The sequence below is a fragment of the Lutra lutra genome, chromosome 6 (assembly GCF_902655055.1).
Source record: "Lutra lutra chromosome 6, mLutLut1.2, whole genome shotgun sequence".
NCBI classification, from domain to species: Eukaryota; Metazoa; Chordata; class Mammalia; order Carnivora; family Mustelidae; genus Lutra; species Lutra lutra.
The window spans coordinates 74,443,128-74,467,343 of NC_062283.1; the positions used below are offsets into that span (position 1 = coordinate 74,443,128).

A 24,216-nucleotide genomic window follows, 5' to 3' on the forward strand; every position below is an offset into this window, starting at 1 on the left:
CATAGAGATAAAAAGTACAGCATAGGAAATATAGTCAATAATACTTTAGTAACAATATATGGTGACAGACACTTACTGTGATAAGTACTTTTTAATGTATAGAATTGTTGAATCACTCCGTTATACACCTGAAATAATATAACATTGCATGTAAACTATAATAATAATTTCTTAAAAAGAGCATGAGGGAATACAGAAGAGAACTGAGGGCTAAGCCTTGAGGGTCTCTAATATTAAGACATCTCTGGGAAACAAAGGAAACATTTTTAGAATTTCTATTTTATTCTTTGTCAAATGAGTCTGTTCTTCATGCTTGCTGTTGTTCACTCTTTATGTTTTGATCCTTATATTCTGATGTTGAGTCACTCTAAAAATATATTTTTATATTATCTTGCACCTAATTTTCCTAATATCAAAAGTTCCTGAAAATAGTAGAGCTAAGCAGCTCTACAATGGCAGAGTCCTTCCAAAATGGGTAGGATATTTGCTTCTGCCAAATGGCCCAAACAAATTTTTTTTTAAGTTGATTTCTCTTTTGGGGGATCTCAAACCTCAAATTCATAGGTAAAATAGTCCAGGATTTTTATTTTCCTCAGGGAAGGCTCCTGAGCCCAGACAGAAACATACAAGACTCCTATGAAATTGTTTTATTTTTGAATTTTATCTGTTAACATAAAACCTTTGTAGAAACTAGGCTTTTCTCCTCAGTTTTATTGAGGCATGATTGACATAAATTATATACATTTAAGGTGAACAACATAAAGTTCTGATATGTGTATATATTGCAAAATGATTACCACAATCAATGTAATTAACATAGTCATATATCCATCTCCTCACATAGTTACGCTTCCCTCCACCCCACCAGCATGATGGGAACTCTCTTAGCAAATTTCAAGCGTACAACACACTACTATTAATTATAGCTAATATGCTGTACGTTGGGTCTCCAGAACTTACTCATCTTATATTAAAAGTATGTACTCTTTGACCAACATCTCTCCAATAGGCCCACTCCAACCCCTGTAACCAGAATTCTACTCTGGTTGAGTTTGGCTTTTTTTAGATTTTAGATGTAAGTGAAATCTTATGGTATGTGTCTTTCTTGTCTAGCTTTTTTCACTTGACGTATTTCCTCCAAGTTCTTGCAAATGCATGTTCTTGCAAATGACATGATATCCTCTTTTTAAAAGGCTGAATGGGGGCGCCTGGGTGGCTCAGTGGGTTAAGCCTCTGCCTTCAGCTCAGGTCATGATCTCAGGGTCCTGGGATCGAGTCCCACATTGGGCTCTCTGCTCAGCAAGAAGCCTGCTTCCCTCTCTCTCTCTCTGCCTTCCTCTCCGTCTACTTGTGATCTCTCTCTGTCAAATAAATAAATAAAATCTTTAAAAAAAATAAATAAAATAAAAAAATTTTAAAAAAGGCTGAATGATATTTCATTACACACACACACACACACACACACTTACCATTTTCTTTAACCACTCTTCCATCAACATTTAGGTTGTTTCTGAATCTTGGCTAAGATGAATAATGCTTCAATGAACTCTGAGATAATGATTTTATTTCCTTTCGATATACACCCAGAAATGGACTTACTGGATCATATGGTAGTTTTACTTTCTTGAGGAAGCTCTATGCTATTTTCCATAATGACTGTACTCATTTACATTCCCACCAACAGTATAAAAAAATTCCCATTTCTTCATATCTTTGCTAACACCTGCTGTTTTTTGACTTTTTGATAACAACCATCCTAATACACTTGAGGTGAATATTTCATAGTGGCTTTGATTTGCATTTCCCTCATGATTTGCATTGTTGAGCAACTTTTCACTATGTCTTCTTTGGAAAAAATATCTATTCAAGTCTTTGCCCACTTTTTAATCAGGTCATTTGGTTTTTTACTACTGAGTTGAACGAGTCCTTTATATATTTGGATATTAATCCCTATTAGATATGTGATTTGCAAATATTTTCTCCCATTCTATGGTTTGCCTTTTCATTTTGTTCATTGTTTCCTTTGCTGTGCAGAAATTTTTTTTAGTTTGATGTATATAATCTATGCTTTAGTAGATTTTTATTCAAATATCTTGTTTCCTAGGAAGATTCAAAGCCTGATCTCCAATCCTCCCATGGACATTTAATACAATCCCCATATCAGTGGAATCTCCCACCACTCCAGGGCAATAGCACATGACTATCTCTGAATAGTGGAAAAAAGGGGCTTGTAAGTGATTTTTACATTCTTCTTCTCTATGTGCTGAATTTTTATGATAAAAATAAAATTTTTAGGGGCGCCTGGGTGGCTCAGTGGGTTAAGCCGCTGCCTTTGGCTCAGGTCATGATCTTGGAGTTCTGGGATCGAGTCCCGTATCGGCTCTCTGCTCGGCGGGGAGCCTGCTTCCTCCTGTCTCTCTGCCTGCCTCTCTGCCTGCTTGTGATCTCTCTCTGTCAAATAAATAAATAAAATCTTTAAAAAAATAAAAAATAAATAAAAAATAAAAAAAATAAAATTTTTATAATTATAAGAAAGACAAAGCAAATATGAATTTGTAAGTATTCCCTGCAAATAAGATACAAATAATATGCATGTTTTACTCTATATGACACAAAACCACCCATATGTCTGAAAGAAATAAAAGATGTATTTTCTGTTTGGATAAGAATTGGAAATATAGACATGACTTGTTCTCAGTGGTATAGAAATTTCTCTGGGAATATGAAAGAAACCTAACGGATCTTTCAATTTTACCTTTCTACCCAATTGTCTGAATAATAAGTTATGTCCCAATTTTATTTCAATATGATGCTAAATATATTAATAATAATGGAGTATTTCTTAGCCATCTGAATCTTTGGTCTACATGACACAAACTTGCAGATTTTTAAAAAGTAGCTGGGTTGATTAGATTTTCTCAATCTGTTTGTTGAATGTAGCCATCCTACAAAGAATATTTCCCTTCTTCCATTCCATTTTTAAGGTGTCTGAGAACTTATTAGACCAAAAAAAAAAAAAAATGGAAATAAAGGAAGCTGTTGTAAGAATGTTTCCACTTAAAGAGGTCTTCCTAGTTGATATATATTTCTGTGTAAAGCTGGGGGTCTTTCATCTCTGTCATATCTTTGTTCCTGACAAAAAGAAACATGCCAGAAGAGGCCATGAAAGGAACACTTTTAGGAAGTTCTCTTTTTTGAAGATGGTTAAATGTTGATAACTTGCCCCTCCATTATACCTGTCCTTGAATCTTAATATGGTTTACTCCACACTTACCAAAATAAAAATACAGGTAAATAAGACCTATGTAGGTTGCCTGGGTAGCTTAGTTGGTCAAGCAACTGTGTTTGGCCCAGGGTGCTGGAATTAGTCTTTGCATAAGCTTCCTTCTTTAGCGGGGGTCTGCTTCTCCCTCTTTCTATCTGTCCCACCCCTGCTCATGCTCTCTCTCTCTCTCAAATAAATAAATAAAATCTTTAAAAAATATAAGACCTATGTATTAAGTTGAGTAAATTCAATGTAAAATAAAATTTCAAATTGCTACATTCAGAAATGCAGCTACAGAAAAATGAAAATTTCATTCTATTCCATTTCATTCCAGAGGGGAGAAAGAGGAGAAAGGAGAAGAAGAAAAGCTTGCTAAGGCTATATTTCCAAAGGCAAAATAAATTAGAAAGTTAAAATACTCTCTGGGGAAACTGGTTTCTCTGAAATGGTACAGCAGCCATGCAATTCCTTCCTCCCCTCTCCACCCTACCCCCAGGGTCCTTTTTTCCTTTATACTCATCTCTTTCATGTCAGTGACATGTCAAAGGTTATTTTCATGCAGACATGCCCAATATCCATTTTTACAGTTTCCAAAGAAACTTGAACAGAATCACATAAATGTTATTAATTCCCAACTATAATTTCTCTATATAGACTCAGAGAAAGGGTGTGAAACCCTGTCCTTCAGCTTCTGTCAGCAGATGACAAGTTCTATTCTTTTCAGAAAAGACTAGTCTGTTTGGAATTCATCCTGGTATATGTTAGAAAAGTCTAGAAAAATAAACTTAGATGGTCTTAATTCTCCCAAGATTTGTTTAAAAACAACTTTAATTTCTTGAATCACTACAGACACAGAAGGAGGTGGTATGATTCAAACTGTGCTTCTCAGAGTTATATTCTCGAAGGGTGGGGGTGTGTATAGCTACAGATGGTGTGAGAAATCAGCACATCACATTCCTGTCTTCTCTCAGGTCTCCTCTACCAGTAAAGAAAAATATTTCAAACTTTCTTAAAAAGTAACAAACACAGAAGTTTCCAATTGGACCTTAATTATTACTCATCTGGTCCTGAGTTTGCTTTCCTTTGGGGTCAGAACTGAAAAAGAGTTTACTAGTAAAACTAATGTAACCCTGTAATTATGAAGTGCATTAAATATTTCCATTTCCATTTTTTTCTATATTTCTATTTTCCCTCTGTATGCTATACTTTCCAGGAAAGAGACATAGCATTTGTATGTGGGGGCAAAGGGAAGATAGACAGTATTTCATGTGTGCATCAGTAATTGGTTTTAAAAGTTCCTTGGTAAAAAATTATTTTTGGTTTCCACAATAAATAAAATTATGCTAAGGAATTAAAATATACTCCCTACTAAACTACAAAGAAGACAAAATTTTCTTGCACATTTCTGATTACTGATCTCTATTGTTCTTTTATAAATTCAACAGATATATTTTAAGAAGAAAAGTGATTAGTAGTGGAAATTGTCAACACATTTTTTTAAATGAAGCACTTTAGAAACTTAAATTTCTAAAGATCTAATTTAAACAGAAAAAAGTTAACTGCTAGAATTGACAAACTACAATGATTTAGTGGGAAGATACCATACATTTGTAGAGAACTTTTCCTAAGATGCTTAAGATTTTTAAAAAATTTTTAAATTATGATTTCCTGTAAAGAAAGTAGGAGTTGTGCATTCTATTTTACAGGTTACAGTCCAGAATTCTAAAGCAAAGAGAGATTTAATAAACTGATAAAGGTCGTTGGCAAGTTCTTTACACCATGGAAACTGACACATTTTGTTTTCATTAGAGTATGTATGATTAATTTCGATATGGACAAATCTTGGACTCAAACTATATTTATAGAAACAATTAATAGACTTGACCTTAAATGTTCACAAAGTAAGAAAAATAGCATCTGTTAGACAAATATGGTAGTGGCTAGGTGGGTGTGCTACTGATTTTACCAACAGACTCTTCCCTGAAACATTGCATCACCATTCTGGAACACATGCTTTTGCCCTCTTTAATTATGTGTTTGGATGGCAAGCTACTTTCTGGAATTAGAGAAATAGCAGTTCAGCATGTAGCCTCTGAATTGAACTGGATGACCTTACCTTATAAAGGAAAGGCAAAAAAGGCACTGACCACAGGCCTGTCTGCTGGGTCCAAAGATATGTTTGTGGGCAACAGTGCTGGATACTCTTGAGAAATATGTGTCCTTTATAATCATCTTTTTAAAGTTCTGAAAATAGGAGAAGAGGAGAGAATAAATAAAAGGCATGGATTGATGTTGTCGATTGTGAGAATGATGATTTTATCTTTGGAAATTCATCAAGCTACAGTGAGGGCCTGGTAATAAATGAAGAGAAGAGAGGCAAGATGGCTCTCAGGAGAGATTCAGAAACGCAGATTAGCCAGACACTCCTATTGAGGTCAGTCTAATCAAGCCTGTAATTTGTCAAGTATGTAAATTTTAAAGTGTATTAAATACATTCAAATAGCATGCACCTGTGTCCCATGTTGGAGAATCTTAATAGATTAAATTGTAACCATATTGTTTTTTATTTTGTGCCAACATAACTGAATCTCAAAACAATGCAATAGGAAATTGCTAATATGATCAAAAGTCATTAATATGGCATATAGTTATCTTTCTTGTCAAGATTGATATAGGGTTTCTATATTTTTCCAAAACCAGTTTCAGCCTCACTTCCCTTAGTGGTTTTGAAAATGCAAACAGAGCAAGCTGAGATGGTGTATTGCCTCCAACTCTATTCCCACAGGTGAACTTAAGTTAGTGCTACACAGTCCAAACTGTTAAAAAAAAATTGGCAGCTGTAATACTGCAGTCTGAAGTTCATTCCAGCAATTTTAAGAGAGAGCAACATAGCAAGATTTTTTTTAAGAATGTGGATTCCTTTATTAATAGTTCAGAGTTGTATGTGTAGGAAGGATCTTACACAATCATTTCACCTGATAAGGGAGCTGTGTGCCAATGGGTTGTCTGATTTGTCCAAGGACACATAGTTAATATGCAGAGTTAGAAGGCCAAGAACTCTGGTTTCTTGGCTAATAGGTGTCTGTAATGGTAGCTTTGTGTAGTTGTTGTTTTGCTTTATGATGTGTTTAGTTGTGATATTCTTTCCCTGGTAACTACATAAAGTTCATCTCAATGTTCTTGGTGGGAAGTAAAAAGAGGACATGGGCTTTGGAAATATTAGAGTGCAAATGTCGACAGGCTTAAAACAGAAGTGGACTAACTAAGCAGTCTCAGAAAACTTAGAGATTTTGTCCTTCTTTCAGCTCTTTCTTAATAGTTGTGGACTGCAGTTTGCTTCACCTCTTAGAGTCTATTTTCTCGTTTTAAAAGTAAGAACCACAATCTTTGCCTTGTCTACCTTAATGGGTGGTGAGAAACCTGAAAATCAATCATTTCAATTAAAACATTTATAAACTATAAAGTGCCTCAAGTGTAGGGCATCATCACAGAATGCCATTCAGCTTTTTGAAGATCTCCAAACTGGCTCTTAATTGATTAGATATAATAACACTAGATAGAGAGAGGCTTACCATGAAGCCACTGGTTAGAAGCAGCAAATTTGACCCAAAGTGCTGTATGCCCAGGAGTTGCAGAATCCAAATGGTTAACACACCCAGGCAGGACCTTCACGCAAGCATATTCTTTTACAAATGGAGAACTTTTTGCCTTTTTCAGCCTAAAGTGAAGCGTTGATTGAGATAACTGCTATTATTCACTTGACCATCAATTTCCAAAATAGTGAAGGCATTATTTCTGGCGACCTTCATTACCTGAGAGAAAAAGAGGTGGTGTTACATCTTATACTATAAAATATTATTTGGGCCTCAAGCCCAAAAAAGTAACATTTTTATAATGTAATATTTTATTTTATTATTTTTTTAAAGATTTTATTTATTTGACAGAGAGAGACATAGCGAGAGAGAGAACACAAGCAGGGGGAGTGGGAGAGGGAAAAGCAGGCTCCCCTCCTCCAGCAGGAAGCCAGATGCAGGGCTGGATCCCAGGACCCTGGGATCATGACCTGAGCCTAAGGCAGACACTTAACGACTGAGCCACCCAGGCACCCCTAATGCGATATTTTAAAATAGCATTTATTTTATACTCTTTACAAGTTCTATAATGTTGTCTAAACAATGATAATATTTAGTGTTTAAAATCCTTTAAAAGGAATAATAATTTTCAGTTGTTATTCTACTTCAAATTCTATACCTTTTCTTGATAAACTTTTTATATTAATGAAGATATTTTCAAAGTCTGGTATGAGATTTAGATTCAGTTTTTCTATGCCAGATGAGTTTTTTTTGGAGTGACAGATTAAATTAATTATGGAAAGAAAGAAAAGAAGGAAGGAAGGAAGGGAGGGAAGGAGGGAGGAAGGAAGGAAGGAAGAAGACAAGAAACTCTTAGAATGAAGTTTTCAGGGGCACCTAGGTGGCTTATATGGTTAAGTGTCTACCTTTGGCTCAGGTCATGACCCCAGGGTCCTGGGATCAAGTCCCCAGTCTGGCTCCCTGCTTGGTGGGGAGTCTCTTCTCTCCCCCTCACTCTCCCCCTGCTTGTGATCTATCTTTCTCTCTCTCTGTGTCAAATGAATAAATAAAATCTTTTTAAAAAGGAAAGAAATATTCAATAGCTATTCATTTGTTCATGTTTTTTAAAATTATTTTAAATATACTTTTAATATTTTGTAGTTTTTTGGATACAACTTACAGTGGTTTATCAGTACTGTTTGAGAATTGAAATATTTAGAGAGGAAGTAATATTTATATATAATGAAAATAACATTTATCCTCTTTTACTCCAAAGTATCTGCACCTTCTAAGGGCATCATATCTTCTTTGCCTGGTAAATATTATTGTTCATTCTATTCCTACATTATTTCCATCTCTTCAGTTTGTATCTAGTAGAGTATAACATTTATAACCTTTTACAAACTTACAATTCAAGAGAACTTTGCCTAATTTACCTAATTACTCCCATTTTATTGCTTTAGAACAGAGGCCAATAAAGTATTGCCTGGGGGTCTAATCCAGCCCTCCACTTTTTATTTGTAAATAAAGTTTTATTGGAACACAACTATGCTCATTTCTTTCTATTTTGCCCATGGCTACTTTTGCTCTGACTGGCAGAACCAAATGGTTGTGACAGAAACTGTGTGGCACACAAATCCTAAAATATTCATTATCTGGCCCTTCACAGAAAAAAAGTTTGGTAATCTCTGCTCTATAGGATCATTGTCTACTCAGTCTTATTAATTGTGAGGGCCTGAGTACTTCCTTTCCCAGCCCTTTCTTCTTCTAGATCCCTAGAAAATAACATGCCCCTCAGAAATTCCACAATAAGCAATGTAACTGTATCCATGTCCACACTGCTCTTTTCTTCTCAGTGGAATTCCACATGGCACCCTGGTGATTAGAAAGTAGCTATTCATCCTTATGTCACTGCACATCATTAATACTGAGTTAGTGATTCATGATGTACAAAGTTACCATTAAAATGTCACTATCTTCCTTTCTAGACATCTCACCTTCCATGCTATTACATCCTGACTCAATTTTCAAGATAAGTGCCAAAGTGTCTTCTTTGTCCATTATTTAATGAGATCACCCTATTTTTAGAATTCTGCTCTAAAACCTTTTTCTAAAGTGGTTCATAATCTCTCACTTCCCTTTCTCTTCCTATTCATATGTCCCTTTATATCCATATACTCTTATATCATATTGGCCCAGTCTTTATTCCCATTCTCACCTCCAAGTGTTTGTTCTCTTAGACCACACACTCTGTCTAGAACACACTTAGATATGAGCCAGCTTCTACCACATGGGTAAGGCCAACATGATAGAAAGTGATAGAGCAAGATAAAAAACAAAACAAAACAAAACTGGGTTCCTGGATGATCCACTGGGGCAGAACCAACTACCTATTGTTTCTTCCACCTAGCTTTGAACGATTAAGTGAGGATGAACTAAATCTCCCTTGTGTCTGAGCCACTATATTATTTGCATATTTGTTATATCAGATTAGTCTGTTTTCTAACTAATACAAAACTAATTTCATTTATATAGTCCCAGATTCCGAGTAAGTATGTTTTTGGTGTAGTTTTACTGGCAATAGTAAGTAAGGTATAGAAGTCAGAATAAAGAATAACTTCTTTTGTCTTTTCCCATTTATTTCCTTAGTCCTCATGTAACTTTAAAACATAAAATTAAAACATTTCTTCCATTTTGGATTAATTTAATTCCTGTTTAGAATAGCTATACATATTATATTTTTGGTTAAAGTCCAGAGGTCTTCCTGTACGGTGAAATGAATCTTTGATGCATTTTCTAAGGCAAGTGAAAGCTCTGTATCTTAATGATTCTGATTCACTAACTAGAGATTGGAGAACTATCTGTGCCCTGATGGCTGTTTAAGTTCAGACAAAAAGATGCTACTAAAATAACTTGGGTTATATTTAAGTTGAGTTGCATTACATATCTTGATGAATGTTGATAAACAAATATTCTCCAGGCTAAGAATTTTTTTTCATTTATTTTGAATATACTTGCTTTCACACTACATTAGCCATACTGACTCCTTATGCCTAATATCAAAGTGAAATGCAGAATGAGGGTGTTTATTTACACAGTAGAGAAAAGTTGACTTGGATAGGGTCAATTAAATGGTTGTAGACTTTTAAATTCTGGCCATGTATTTAACCTTCTGATTAAAAAATATATATACTGAAGCACATAAAGGGAAAAATCTTAACACAATTATAAAACTCTAGGAAGTATATGTATCAAACATGGAAATCTTTTGAGAAAACAGTTCCTGTAGAAAATAAAAACATATTATAAAATATAAAAATAAAGCCTCTCCCACAAAGGCCCACTGATGACCTTAGAAGAAATTAAATAGTGACCAGTAGGGAGTGTAGGATCAGCATGAGCAACTTTGATAAACAGATTGAAAATCTGTAAATTAGAGTTGTTTTAATTCATCATTAAGCCAATTTTCCTTTAAAAAACTAATAATCCTGAAAAAGCAAACCTGTTTAAAATGCTTGGGTTTGATTTATGTTCACATTGATTTTACTTATAAGTTTTAAATTTTCCAAAAGGATGACAACTGTAAGATAAATCTTATATACATCAGGGATTTTTTCTTTTTTTTTGGCTGACACGTGAAAACAATATACTCCTCAATGGCAAATAGGAATGTGATCAATCACAAGGAAGGAAATACAATTCTTTATATTCAAAGTGCTAAGGATTTTAATGCCTTCTTGGTGAAGAATACTTAGAATAAGCTATGCCATAAACTTCAGAATTTTGTCAGCCTTTAATACCCCCACGCATGAGGACTGTAATACTGTTTTAAGACAGGTAATGTCTGTAGTAATCCATTTCAGAAGGGGAAAGAAGAGTAAAGGAAAATACCTTAAAAAATAATGGGGTCAAAATAACAAGAAACAGACTTAAGCTACCAGAAGCTTTCATGGGCCAGTAAAAAATGTCACTTTTTCTCTGATGGGCTCAAAAGTACCACATTTTTCAGACTTCAAACAACTTTTATGTGACTTCTTCCTAATTTATTTCCCAACAATGAACTATATTTTTAGCTTGTTAAATATCATAGTAAAGATGTGCTGGAAAAACACTTAAACCTTAAGTCTTTGTGAAGCCTCGGTCAAGGAAATTGAACTAGTATTTTTTTTAATTGAAATAGGAACCAGCCAAATGCCAAAGTTAGGTATTCAGGAATGTTGGAGTATCACTAGTTTTAGTAGTTTGAATTTTCAATCACATTATCATATTATATTTCAAATAAATTTCAGACTACTGAGAGATATAAGGATTTCAAGCTTTATGTTCTCTTCTTTGAGAATTGTGCTCTTTTATTTGGGGAGGAGTATTTCTTTGTAACTGTCTTGGACTTTGATCAGAAGAAAGAAGAAAAGATAAAGTACTTATTAAAGTGTGTGGGGTTTTTTTCCCCCACATGGAAAAGGAGAAGAGGAAAAAAAAATATATATATTACTAAAGGGTTTTCGGGTTTTTAGGATAAAACCTTATTTTTATCAGCATGTTTTGAGTAATTTCTCCCTATGAACCTTAAGTACTCCAAAAGTCAAAACAATTTTTTTTCAATTTTTTCAAAGAGTTTATTTAACAGACAGAGATCACAAGTAGGCAGAGAGGCAGGCAGGGTGGGGGATGAGGGCAAGCAGGCTCCCTGCTGAACAGAGAGCCTGATGTGGGCTCCATCCCAGGACCCTGAGATCATGACCTGAGCCAAAGGCAGAGGCTTTAGCCCACTGAGCCACCCACGCATCCTGTCAAAACAATTTTAGGGGCACCTGGGTGGCTCAGTTGGTTAAGCCTCTGCCTTTGGCTCAGGTCATGATCTCAGAGTCCTGGGATCCAGCCCCACATCAGGCACTCTGCTCAGTGGGGAGACTGCTTCTTCCTCTCTCTCTGCCTGCCTCTCTGCCTACTTGTGTTCTCTCTCTCTCTCTCTGTCAAATATATAAATAAAATCTTAAAAAAAAATTTTTTAATGGCATTTCCCCCCAACACTAGCAAGTATGTTTAGGCCTCTGACAAAAACATTTTCTAAATCTATTCTAAACGTCCTTCACTGGTGTTGACAGTATCTGGGAAAGTTTCGAAAAGCCCAGCACAAAGTATCGATAAGCTAATAGAAGGGGAAAAAAAGGGAAAGATTAATAAAAATTTTTGCAATGAACTTCTAGTTATAAAAATAAAAATTTAAAAATCCTTAATCATTTTTATTAAACATATTTACTAAGCCACATAATCAGTTGGGATGATTAGAGAAGTAAGCTGGAAGGTGCGCTGATATAGTTATTAAAGGAAATTTTTTTCTATCTGGGGTTATGTCATGGATACATTGGCTTACATTGGTTTGGGACCCTTACAGAAGAAAGGGTTTTTCAGATGACAACTACTCAGATAGCTTCTCTACCTCAAAAACAGACAAACAAAAAACAAACAATAACAACAAAACTTCACAACAACACACACACACGTAAACCTAACCAAAACGAAACAAGAATTAAATTCCAGAACTAATTAGCTAAGTTGATTGATGTAAATATAGAACATTTGTTCAATCAGGATACCTAAGAGAATTCCATAAGTAACAAGAGTAGGCTTCATAGAGAGCCAGATTTGAGTCTTGGCTCTGTTTATTGAGTGGTGGTAGGGAGGCGATTGTAGGTGAGAGGAAACTTAGACAAGTGAGTTCATGCATTCAGCATATTTTTGCTGAGGAGTTACCATGCATTTATCTATGAGAGAGAGAGAACAATTCCCACATCATAACATTATTGTGAGGGTCAAATGAACTAGTGAATATAAAATACTTAACAGAGTGCAGGTATACATTAATAGCATAATGTAGGGCAGTGACTGTCATTATAATAAGTGTAAAATAACTAATAAGAAGCTTACCTTCAGGGATCTATTGTCCAAAATACATATGTAAACAACAATAGACAAAAAGTTAGTTTACACAGAGATTTTACTTTAAGGTTTATAAGAAAAGCTTCTTAAATTATCTCTAGATATTTGTTGCTTGCTCATATTGTATCCCCAAAGTAATATCTAACAAATAAAATAATATGCTATTTATTAAAGAATTAATTTTTAGTAGAAAAGGCATTATTAAATGTGTACATATGTACCTATTCTTATTGCTGTAGGCCAGAGATTGTCAAAGTATGGTCCATGGAAACCTGGGATCATCCAAGACACTTTAAGAAAACTACTTCCATAATAATGCTATGCTATTATTTGTCTTTTTCAATTTGTTGACATTTGCACCAATGGTGCAAAAGAAATAGTGGGGAAAATTGCTGGTGTCTTAGCATGACCAAACCCCAGTAGTGGCCATCATATTCTGCACCATCACTAACAGCAAAGGGAAAAAAATGCCAGTGTCATTTAAGAATATCATTAATAAAGCAGTAGAAATATTAATTTTATTAAATCTAAACCCAGCTACACACAGCTTTTCACTGTTCTGTGTGACAGATAAAGCAATTCAGCTACATACCAAAGTATAATGGTAGTCTAGAGGAAAAGCACCTGTGCAGTTGTTTGAGTTGTAAGAAGACCTAGCCACATTTTTCATGGGACTGTTCATATTTGAAATAATGACTGACAGACAAGGGATGGTTAATCAAACTTGGGTGTTTGGAAGGCATGTTGTCAAATACAAATAAAATGAGCTTGTAATTTTAAGGAAAACAACTGACACTATGTATTACCAGTAATAAAGAATTTAAGCTTTCATACAAAATTGAGAATGTTGAGAAACCAGTTGCATGCCACAGTGAATTTCATGAATTCCAAATAGCAGATGTTGAAAGACTTATCTGAAATCAGTGATAATATTAATAAGTGGGTTTTTTACATAATATAATGAAATGTATTAATCTTTGGAAGATTTGTATAACTCCATGAATTGAGTCTTCTGATTACCAAAGCATGATGTTACCACTATATACATATATATACTATATATGTACACACACACACACACATACACACACACACACACACACATAAAAGATCTAAATATCCATTCAAATTCAAGGTATGTCAGTAGATTTTAATATGAGAGAATATTAAAAGTTAATAGACATGGTTTCAGATTCTACACAATTAACTCTTAAAAAACTTCACTTGTTGAGTTTTGGGGTAGTATTAAAGGAGAATGACCACATTTATCTGAAGAAGCTTTTAAAATAAATCCTTTTTTTTCCAACTATACATTTGTGTGAGGCTGAATTTTCTTCATAAACTCCAATAAAAACAGTATATTTCAATAGACTGAATACAAAAACAGGAAAGAGAATCCAGTTGTTTTCTATAAAGCTAGACACTATATGTTAAGAGTTTTGTAGAAATTTAAAGTAATGCCACTTCTCATTAATATTTTTGATTTGAAAGTTATTTTTCATAAATATTACCTTGTTAACATGTAATAGGTTTATTATTGCCATTTGACATAAAACATTTGCTTTAACTTTTATATGATATATAACATTAATTGTTATAATTCACAAAAACTCTTTGGGGTTTTCCATAGTTTTTTAAAAATGCAAATTAGTCTTGAGAACAAAAGGTTTAAGACTCTCTAAAAATCAATGTTCTGAGATTCCTTAAGAAGTCAGGGAAAAAAAAAAAAGAACAAGGTAAACCCCAAATAGGTTGACATAAGGCAATAATATAGATAATAAAAACAAACAGCAGGAAAATTAATAAGGCCGAAAGATAGTTCTTTGTAAAGGTCAACAGAATTAATAAGCCCCTAGCTCGAGTGATCAACAAAAAAGGTGGAAGAACATAAATTACCAGAATCAAGGATGAAAAGGATTCATCACAACAGATTCTATAAACCCTAAAAGAAAGGGAAATTTCATAGATCTGTAAGGTAGTATTGAATGCCCATCTGAAAGATACTGTGAATTTAAAGTGAAACCAGTTACCTAAGTGGTGTATTTCTTTTCTAGTAATGTTCAATTATTTTAACTTACTTAGGAGTAATTGGATAGTTAATCAGGGTTGTGGGGAGTGTCAGAACAAACAAATTTGAGACCATGAAAGAGAGCAGGGGAGTTACGGGGTTTGTACAACCATCCACTCTCCCTAACAACATAATCAGAGTGAAACAATTCCCAGGGAGCTTTCCCTTCAAATCTGCTGCTAAACATCATATGAAGAGGACTCATTTTTCTAGCAGTCCTGGCCATTTGTTCATGACCTCCATGGTGTTCAGTGGAAGAAGGAAATAGTAGAGGCCCACTGCTCTGATAACTCTACCTGGCATTTTTTAAAAATTTATGATTTTTTTTCAAGTATAATTAACAGACAGTCTTAGATTAGCTTCAAGTATACAATATTTAACAATTCCATACATTTCTCAGTGCTCATCAAGAAAAGTATACTCCTTTAATCCCCTTCACCTATTTCACCCATTCCCATACCTCTCTCCCTCCTGGTAACCACCAGTTTGTTCTCTGTATTTAAGCAAAATTAAACTGCTCGGACTACACCAAAATAAAAAGCTTTTGCACAATGAAGGAAATCATCAAGAAAACCTACTGAATAAAAGAAGATACTTGCAAATGATATATCTAATAAGGAGTTAATATTGAAAATATATAAAAAAAAACTTCTACAGCTCAATAACAATAAAGCAAGTAATCCATTTAAAAATGAGCAGAGGGCCTGAAAAGATATTTTTCAAAGCAAACATACAGATGAAAAACAGACACATGAAAACATGCCCAACATCAATAATCATCAGGGAAATGCAATTTAAAGTTTTAATGAGATCTCACTTTACATCTGCCCAGCTTTCAGCTTCTGCCTCCCTGTATTTTCAGCAGTCATTCAACCATGAATGCTCCTAGTTCAGGTATCTCATCCTTAGTGGGATATTGAAAACTTCTCTCTCATTCTGTTCAAATGAAAACTTGGTTATTACGTATGTCTTGAGCCTCACACGGTTCTTTACGTGAGAGTAGGCCCCTTTTTCCTGGTGACAGGAATCAGTGTGACAAAATTTCAGACACCAAAGATTTGATAGAAGTTAGAACATCATTTCCAACAAAGTCAGTAACATTGTCCTCATGCAATCTTACTTATCCTCAAAAGGCTCACTGTAGGGTCATTACACTTTTGATCTGTAAGCCAGCAAGAGATCAATTCTACACAGGCTGATGATCTATCTTTAGAGCTTGCTGGAGTTCTTGGCTCTTCTAAAGTTCATCATGTGAAATGTTTCAGCATCTTTGACAATGTTATCATCCAACAAGCACATGAGCTTACTCAACACTACTGGTCTGTCCTAAAATATAGTACTGGGCTCTGTTGCTCTAGACAGAAAATCTACTTAAAAAAAAAAAAACAACACAGATGTGCATATCTAATTCATTTCCTTCACAGTGTCATTTGGTATTAATAATTATAAGTAACTGTATTTATAATAGCTAACATTGGTTGAGTGTAATTCAAAATGTATTGTGTGGATTAACTCATTTAATCCTCCCAGCATTTTTATGAGATGAGTACTATTAACATTCCTGTTTTAAAGGTAAGGCAACTGAGTCACGATGGAGTAAGTAACCTGCTCAAGGTGAAAGTAATGTGCATCAGAGCTGAACCCTTTGAACCCTTCCCTCCTGGCTCTAAATGCTAGTAATAACCTGATATTGCCCCTATAATTAACTGGGTTTAAATAAAAGAGATATTTTTAAATAGATTTTTCATCCTGTTTCTCCTAAAATTTTATTTTAGATTACCCTATATTTAAAATATTATAGATATGATCATTTAGCTTGAGGGAGTTATGTTTGCATGAAAAAGAATCCAATGGCCTGAATAATGGAATTCTCTAAATCCTCCTTCCTGTATTATAGTCAGAAAAACAAAATGTAAGTTTAATCCATATGAAATTGCTACCATTTAACCTTTTCAACTAAAAAAATAGCAACTTTGTGTGGCTCAGTTTAATATAATGGGGAAGCTACAAGTCCATATTTAGTCTAACTCTCTGCTTTATTTCAGTACTATGATGATTTTCACTGTCATTCATAATCTTTTTTATGGCCTCCCTTCTGTTGGGAATAAACACTATTTCTTGGTGAGAGAGCAAGTCAGGGCCAGAGGCATGGATTATAACTGAGGGAGAGAATAATTTCTTACAAAATGGCACTTGGCCCATGATGTCTGAAGCCTGCTGACCTTGGCCTCATTTGCCCTATGAGCTCCTCAGTCCTAGTGCCCAGTAATGTGAGATGTGATTTGCCTCAGAAAGTAGATTCAATCTAAGCTTTTATTATTTTACTATTTTTCCAAAGAAACTCCTCTTGAAATCCAACAGCAAAATCACTTTTTCTGATTAAAAAATTAATTATAATGGTTCTGAGAATAGTATCACATGCTCAGGAATCATAATACCTACAATGTGCTAAATTCCTCATTTCTCCCACAGGATTTTTCAATGCTAAAAACAGCATTGATGCCCATTTTCCTGGCAGAGGCACTGCTAATTGACAATCAGACGAACCCAGCTAATGTGTTTACTGAGTGTGAACAAGAAAGGATGTCATATCCAGAAGTTCCAAAATAGTTTTCTTTCTTTAGAAAATGCATATCTCCCAGGACAAGCAGCAGTTCTCACGTGTTTTAGTCCGTCATTGGCCACCACTAAATCAGAACAGAGGCGACTTCTGGGCTTTTGCAAGTGCCATTTTCTGTACTTGACAAGTGTAGCAGTCTGGATATCCTCACCACATGAGAAAATTGACACAATGGTCATTTTTAGATTTCCACAGCAAGGCTGCAGAAGGTATGAGGGTATGAGAGGTGGCACCCAGAAGATAAATAGTGGGGTCAGGGAAGAAGAACATTGTTGTTACTGCTGACATAGACCATTCTTCCTGTCAGCAAGATATCACCAACATGTCTTTCACTGTGAGGTGATATGTTTCAGAGATACAAATAAGAGAATATAATTTCTTGCCACTTCAGAAAGAGATAAGTATGAACACCTAAAAATGACACATCAATATAAAGCGCACTGTAGAATAACTGATGACTCTTGGTTTTAAAATCTCCTCCCCCAAAATTTCTAAAAACAGCTAACAAACTGACTGCCATTAGATAGGAAGATGTATAATCTTATAAGTATTTTGGAAGCCACCTCAATTAGCCATCACATATTAATGTACCATGCTGGAAAGTTGTCTACAATAAGAGTGATGAAAAGGAAGAAGAATACAAGCTACTAATAGCTGGGGGGGTGGATATATAAGAATTTTATTCATAATAGAGAAATAATCCTGCTCTTGGCAGGAACTTAGATACCGTATAATCCAATTGTCTTCTCTTTACAAATAAGGAAACTAAACCCAGAAAAGCTAAGCAATATGTATTTTTAAAAAGAATTTTATTAAAACTCAGTATAACCTTCAACTTTCCTTTATAAATTTTTTTTAATTTTATTTCTGTCAAGATTACAGAATGTCTGAGCTACTAAAGATTGACTGAAAATTGAAGACTGCCAGCTTTGTTTCATACTTGGAAACCAGTGAGGTATATTCTGTGCTATTCTTAGGAAAAGAGAGAATATGTTTATCCTTTATGTCTCCTTCTTCAGATATCCCAATTAACAAAGCTCTCAACAAAAAGATAGACATTAAGGTATTTTATTATGGAAAAATAAGTGATTTTGAGGCTAAAAGAATTAGATTACAAACAGTTAAGGCTGTTTGTTATGGGGTACAATTCTGCCTAAGCCCTACTTTGCTATATTATAAAATATATTTAATACTTTCTGACCTGTTTCAAAGTCCTTTGAGACCAGAGTTAAGTCTTGAACTGAATTATTCCCAATTTAAGACTGCACACATTTACTTTATTTTGGTCAAATTTTATTTCATTTTATTTTATTTTTTTAATGCAGATTCTGACTCTGTGGGTCTGGGCTAAGCCTGGGATTCTGTGGTTTTTGTTTTTTGTTTCTTTAAGATTTTTATTTATTTATTTGAGAGAGAGAGCAAGAGAGACAGAGCATGATTAGGGTGAAGGGCAGAGGGAGAAGCAGACTCCCCAGAGAGTAGGGAACCCAACATGAGGCTTGATCCCAGGATTCTGGGATCATGACCTGGGCCAAAGGCAGATGATTAACTGACTAAGCCACCAAGCACCCCCAAAATTCTATTTTAAATAGTAAAATTACTTTATACAAAGATTAAATATAAAGAATAATAGTTCAGTTATTTAGGACATTAAATGGGACACTATACATTAGAGCACAAAATATTACATAACATATATACTAAGTATTTGTATCCCTTATTCATTAATTAATATAGTCAGTAAATATTGAGTATTCTATGTAAAGCTCTATTATGGTGGGTTTTTTTGAGTAAGAGAGCAATTAACTTTACCCACATCTCTCTTGAGGGTATATTACTACAAATGTCTGTAATAATATGGAAAAGAGGGGCTATATAAATGAAGGGCCAAGCTACCCTCTGTTGGGGTTTATGGAAAATAGCTCATGACAGCAGGTATATAAGAAAAGACTAATGAAAACTATTATTGTCCCAACTGGACATAGGTTAGAATAGAGAGGGGGGTGACAGGGAAAAGGGGAAAAAAAGAGAAGAGAGAGAGAGAGAGAAGGAGGAAGGGAGAGAGGAAAGAATAAATTGGCTAATGTTTTTGTGACATTTCTTTCTTATCAAATCCCTCCCAAATCACCCGGACTTCTCATCCACCTACCTCAACACATTATTGTTCCCGTTTCTATTGACTTATCACTGTGGCCTCCTTCTAGATACCATGAGTACACAAGCTATATCTGGATTCCTTCCAAGCTTACTGTCATCACAGTGTTTTCACATAATGGGCACTCTAAAAATACTGTTATATTGATGAAGTGGTGAATGAGTGAATAAATAAATGGAATGAGTTCAAAGTCAGGTTTTAACTTTTTTGGTGATCTATATAAATCTGATCAAGTTGCTCTCTATCAGGAACAATTCCCCTGGAAAATAAGTGCGGTCTCTCCTCTTGGCTGGAAGACAACTGTGTGCCCACACTATTTAAATCTTCCTTGTACTATGTTCTGGTCCTTTCTGGGACGACAGTAGGATTATTAACAATCATTTCACACAACCAAATCTCTGCAGTTAAGAAATTTCTCTCAGAACACTTTTGAGAAATTACCAACTAGTCTCTTCTTAGACACATAGGATAAAACTTAACTTCTGTCAATGCATAACAATCTACTGCTGGTCAACTCAGATTAATAGATCACACCTCTTCTTATATTGAGCCAAACCTTTTTTTCTCTTTAATATTAACCTGATAGCACTCATTCTGTAGCCTTGAGCAGCATATAACAAATCAACTCTTCCTCCTTCAGATTTATATCATTTGCAGTTAACTATCATTTCTCCATTTAGTCTTTACTCCTATATACTAAGTAACCCAATGCATCTAAAACCATCCAGTTTCTATCTCAAATATGACAATTAACTGAATACCAAAGGGAAAGTTGACCCCATCAATGCCAAGCTCTTAGCAGTCATAGAGGAAAGTTATTTACTAAACTAATTTCATTGCAGAAATGTAAATAGTGATAATTCATTACATTTTTAGTCCAAATATTTTTAGATAGTTGTTCAGAGATCTGTTATACTATACTATCTATCTCAATATGACAATTAACTGAATACCAAAGGGAAAGTTGACCCCCATCAATGCTGAGCTCTTAGCATTTTTAATATATTTATTTTTTTTATTTCAGAAAACCCTGTGTAGGCATGGCTGACATTATTTCAAATCATAGTTGATATTATTTGAGAAAGTTTTGACATTGAAAGTGATAATCTGATTTCCAGGTTGTGTGATTAATAGTTGAGACAGAGGTGTGTGTGTGGTGGGAGGTATATCTTTTTAAGGAAATTCTTGGTAAAAATATGTTTATGTGCCCCTCAAATCTTTCCCATAGGTAGCATATTATCATGAAGCTAGATTTTATAACACCAAAGACTTATCTTTTATTTATTGAAAAATTGAAATAACTAATTGTTCAGAGATCTGTTATACTAAACAGTCATTTTAGACACCTAGAAGCATCACTAAGGAACATGGTAAAAGGTAGATAAAATTGTAGGTTATTTCCATATATATACTATACAGCCAGAAATAACTGGAGTCTTGGGAACCTGACTTTACTCACTGCAGAATGATCCAAATTACATTGAATTGTAAAAGTAACAATGAAACTTAAAACACTCTTTTGATTTTACTATGAGGTAAACATTAAAAATAGTATTTGATCACTAAAAATGTAAAACTAAAAATGTGGTTCCTTTATTAGTCTTTGAATTTTAGTACATCATATACAAATGTTACCTCTTTATAGGTTTTACCAAGGCATTTAATGTCATGAAGTCCTATTCTAATAATGACACTCCTGTTCAGCAAAGACATTTTTTACAAGTTTTTTTTTTTTTTTTAAATCTTTGTTCTATTAGGGAAAGGGATTTATTAAAACTCTTATCTTCCATCATAAAATTCATTACCAAATCTGTTGAATTCTCTGTCAGTTTGTTTTTTAATGTATTTAGCATACAATTTGCTACTTTACTCTTGGAACCATGGAAAACACTGTAATCTTTCTGAATTCAGATTATTTTGACCAGACAATAAATATTTTAGGAAAAGATTATCTCTTTCCTCATTTGAATTGCCTTGATTTTCCATTGTCTTGTGATTTTGACCTTTATAACATCACAATCTTGAAGCTTGGCTCTGTCACTAAATTGGTAACTTTGGTTAACTTATTTAATGTCCCTGAACATGGGTATCATCTGTAAAATGGGGATGAGATCAAAGGTTCTTTAGGAAAATTAAATGAAGTCATGTATGTTGATGGCTCAGCATAGTTCCTGGCATCCCTTACACACTCAATGACAGTTTTTATTGTTTTATTAATTATTCATTTCGGTATCATACTTAATGAGATCATTGTTGTTATCCTCTTTAAAACTCTTTTTCTCAGTAATTTTGGATATAATAAAAGGAGAAATATACTGTCAGAGTGGCCTCCTGATGATTTTCATATTCATTAAAGTGAGTCCAGCTATAAGAACCCCACACACCTTTCCTTAATGATTTTATAAATCATTCCTAATAACCTGTTTTGGCTTTTCAAGTATGAGAAAACCTTGCTTATTCAATGCTCTGTCACAACCAAGAAACTTTTTCACGGGCCCAAGCTTGTCCAAGCTGAAGTATTACGCCTATACATACAAGACAGCCCAAATTTGGAATATTTTTTCAGAAGACAGCAAGGTCCTTTCAAAATCTATGATCTTTACCAAAGTTGTTATTTTAGACATGGGTAAGATATTCATTAAGATGTCACTGAGAATGTAGTTCCTTATGTACTAAAACTTGTACTATGTTTAGCCTTTAGCCTCAAATGTGATCATCTATCTTGGGTTCCTAACCTGATCGAAAGACTAAATGATCAATAACTGAGAGAATTCCATTCAGTTCTTCTATCCAAATATGTCATTCTACCTTCCCAAGTCACACAGGGACCTGGAAAGACTAGGCCATTTATTCAGCAAATCAACAAGTATATGAGAGCCAGAATAAACCAAGAGCAAGAACACAGCAATGAACAAGACAGAGATCATTCTTGCCTCTTGAACCTATGTTCTAGCAGTAACAGAAAACCAAACACCAGCTTAAAAAAGCAAAATTGTGGTACCTGTAATGAGTAAAATGAATGATGTAACAAACATTGAGATGAAATGGAGAATAATGTTGAAGGGTGGTAGGGATGAATGATAATGGTAAGGAACCACCTTCAGGTAGGAAAAGTGTTGAAAATGGGGTATGAAACCTGTATTTTAAAGTTGAAAAAAGGGTCAGTCATACAGAATCTTGTGTAGAAGTTTTAGATCTTATTCTAAGTGTAAACAGATATCATTGAAATGTTTTATATTTGGAGTGATGTTATTTATGTTTTAAGATCACTCTAAGATTTTCTCTATATAAAACCTTATTTAAACAAAAATGCCTTTTTTGATAAATTTGATTTTTTTTTCATTTTGGAAATAATGACATTGTTCAGAGTCAGTCTGATAAATATATATTGTACTTCTGTCATGTAACCTGTCATGTGTCACTTACACATAGGTGGTGTAAAGATGAGTGAAATAGTCCATATGTTTGTCTAGTAGCTTATTCTAATTGTTGAAAACCTCAATGTGTTGCTCTTTTGCTATGTCTATAAAGTCATTTAAATTTCAAAACCAAATAGCATACTAGAATTATACTACTTCTTCCTAGGTCCAGTGCCCTAACCCCTGTGCCATTCAAAGATAACTGTTGTTAGCACCAAAATCAAGTGTATTTTCTTTTCTAATACTCTGCACATTCTAGTTTATTTTGTATTTTAGCCATGACAGACTCATACAATTTTTTTTTTCTCCCAAAGTTTCAGCTCTTTTCCCACTTGGTGAAAGAATAATCTGTCTTCACAATATTCTGGAGTTTTCTATCATTTTAATCTGGTAATACATTGCATGGAAACTCTTTTTATTTCATTTTATTTTTCCTGGAGACAGACTGTCCCTGACCCCACCAGTCTCCTTCTCCAACCCGAACTAGATTGGCTGCCCAGCTTATATGCAAACACTTCCCCTTCCCTGGTTTCTAAGTTCAATTCTCTTGGATCTTAGATCTTCTACTTTCATGTTTTTCTCCCACAATTTACTAAAATAACATCTTAAACAATTTTTCAAGAAGTGCATAGACAGTAAGCTTCTCTATCTTTATATGTCTGAAAATATTTCTTTAGCTTTCACACTGAGTTGACAATTTTGGCTGAGTATAGAATCAGAAACTCAAAATCTTTTCTCCTCAGAACTTCAGAGGCATCCCTCCACCACTCCCACTGACTCAAAGCAGAGTTCGTCATTTTCGTTTTTTGGACCTCTATTTTCTCCTTCTATTCTTTCTATCCTCATCATCTATCTGGTAAATTTCAGAATTTTGTATTTATTCTTTTTGTGTGGAAAGTTCATGATGATGTGATTTTCATATATCCTGGCCAGCCTAGGGTTAGCATTTTTAGTCACAAGAAATTTTGTTTCTTCAGCTCTGGGAAATTTCATTATATTATTTTTAGATTATTTGCTCCCTTTTACATTTTTTTTTTCTCTTTTGGGACTCCTATCTAGTGAGATGTTCAGTAATCCTCTATTTCTCTTTCTCTCTTTTTTTTTTCATATGTCCTCTTTGATTTCTTATATATTGGAAGACTTCACCAATTTTGTCTTCTAGCTCTTCATTGTACCA

General features: G+C 34.3%; 1 protein-coding gene across 1 annotated transcript in view; it reads right to left on the reverse strand.

Moving 5' to 3' along the window:
* The window catches only part of LOC125102625 (60S ribosomal protein L27-like), a 33,055-nt gene extending 17,152 nt beyond the window's left edge, over positions 1–15,903 (reverse strand). The window contains exons 1-3 of the mRNA XM_047733968.1: positions 15,663–15,903; positions 6,838–7,077; positions 5,382–5,509 (exon numbers count right to left, since the gene is read on the reverse strand). The gene's annotated coding sequence lies outside the window, so the exon portion shown is untranslated. The remainder of the gene's footprint in view (positions 1–5,381; positions 5,510–6,837; positions 7,078–15,662) is intronic.
* Positions 15,904–24,216: the final 8,313 nt, after the last annotated feature.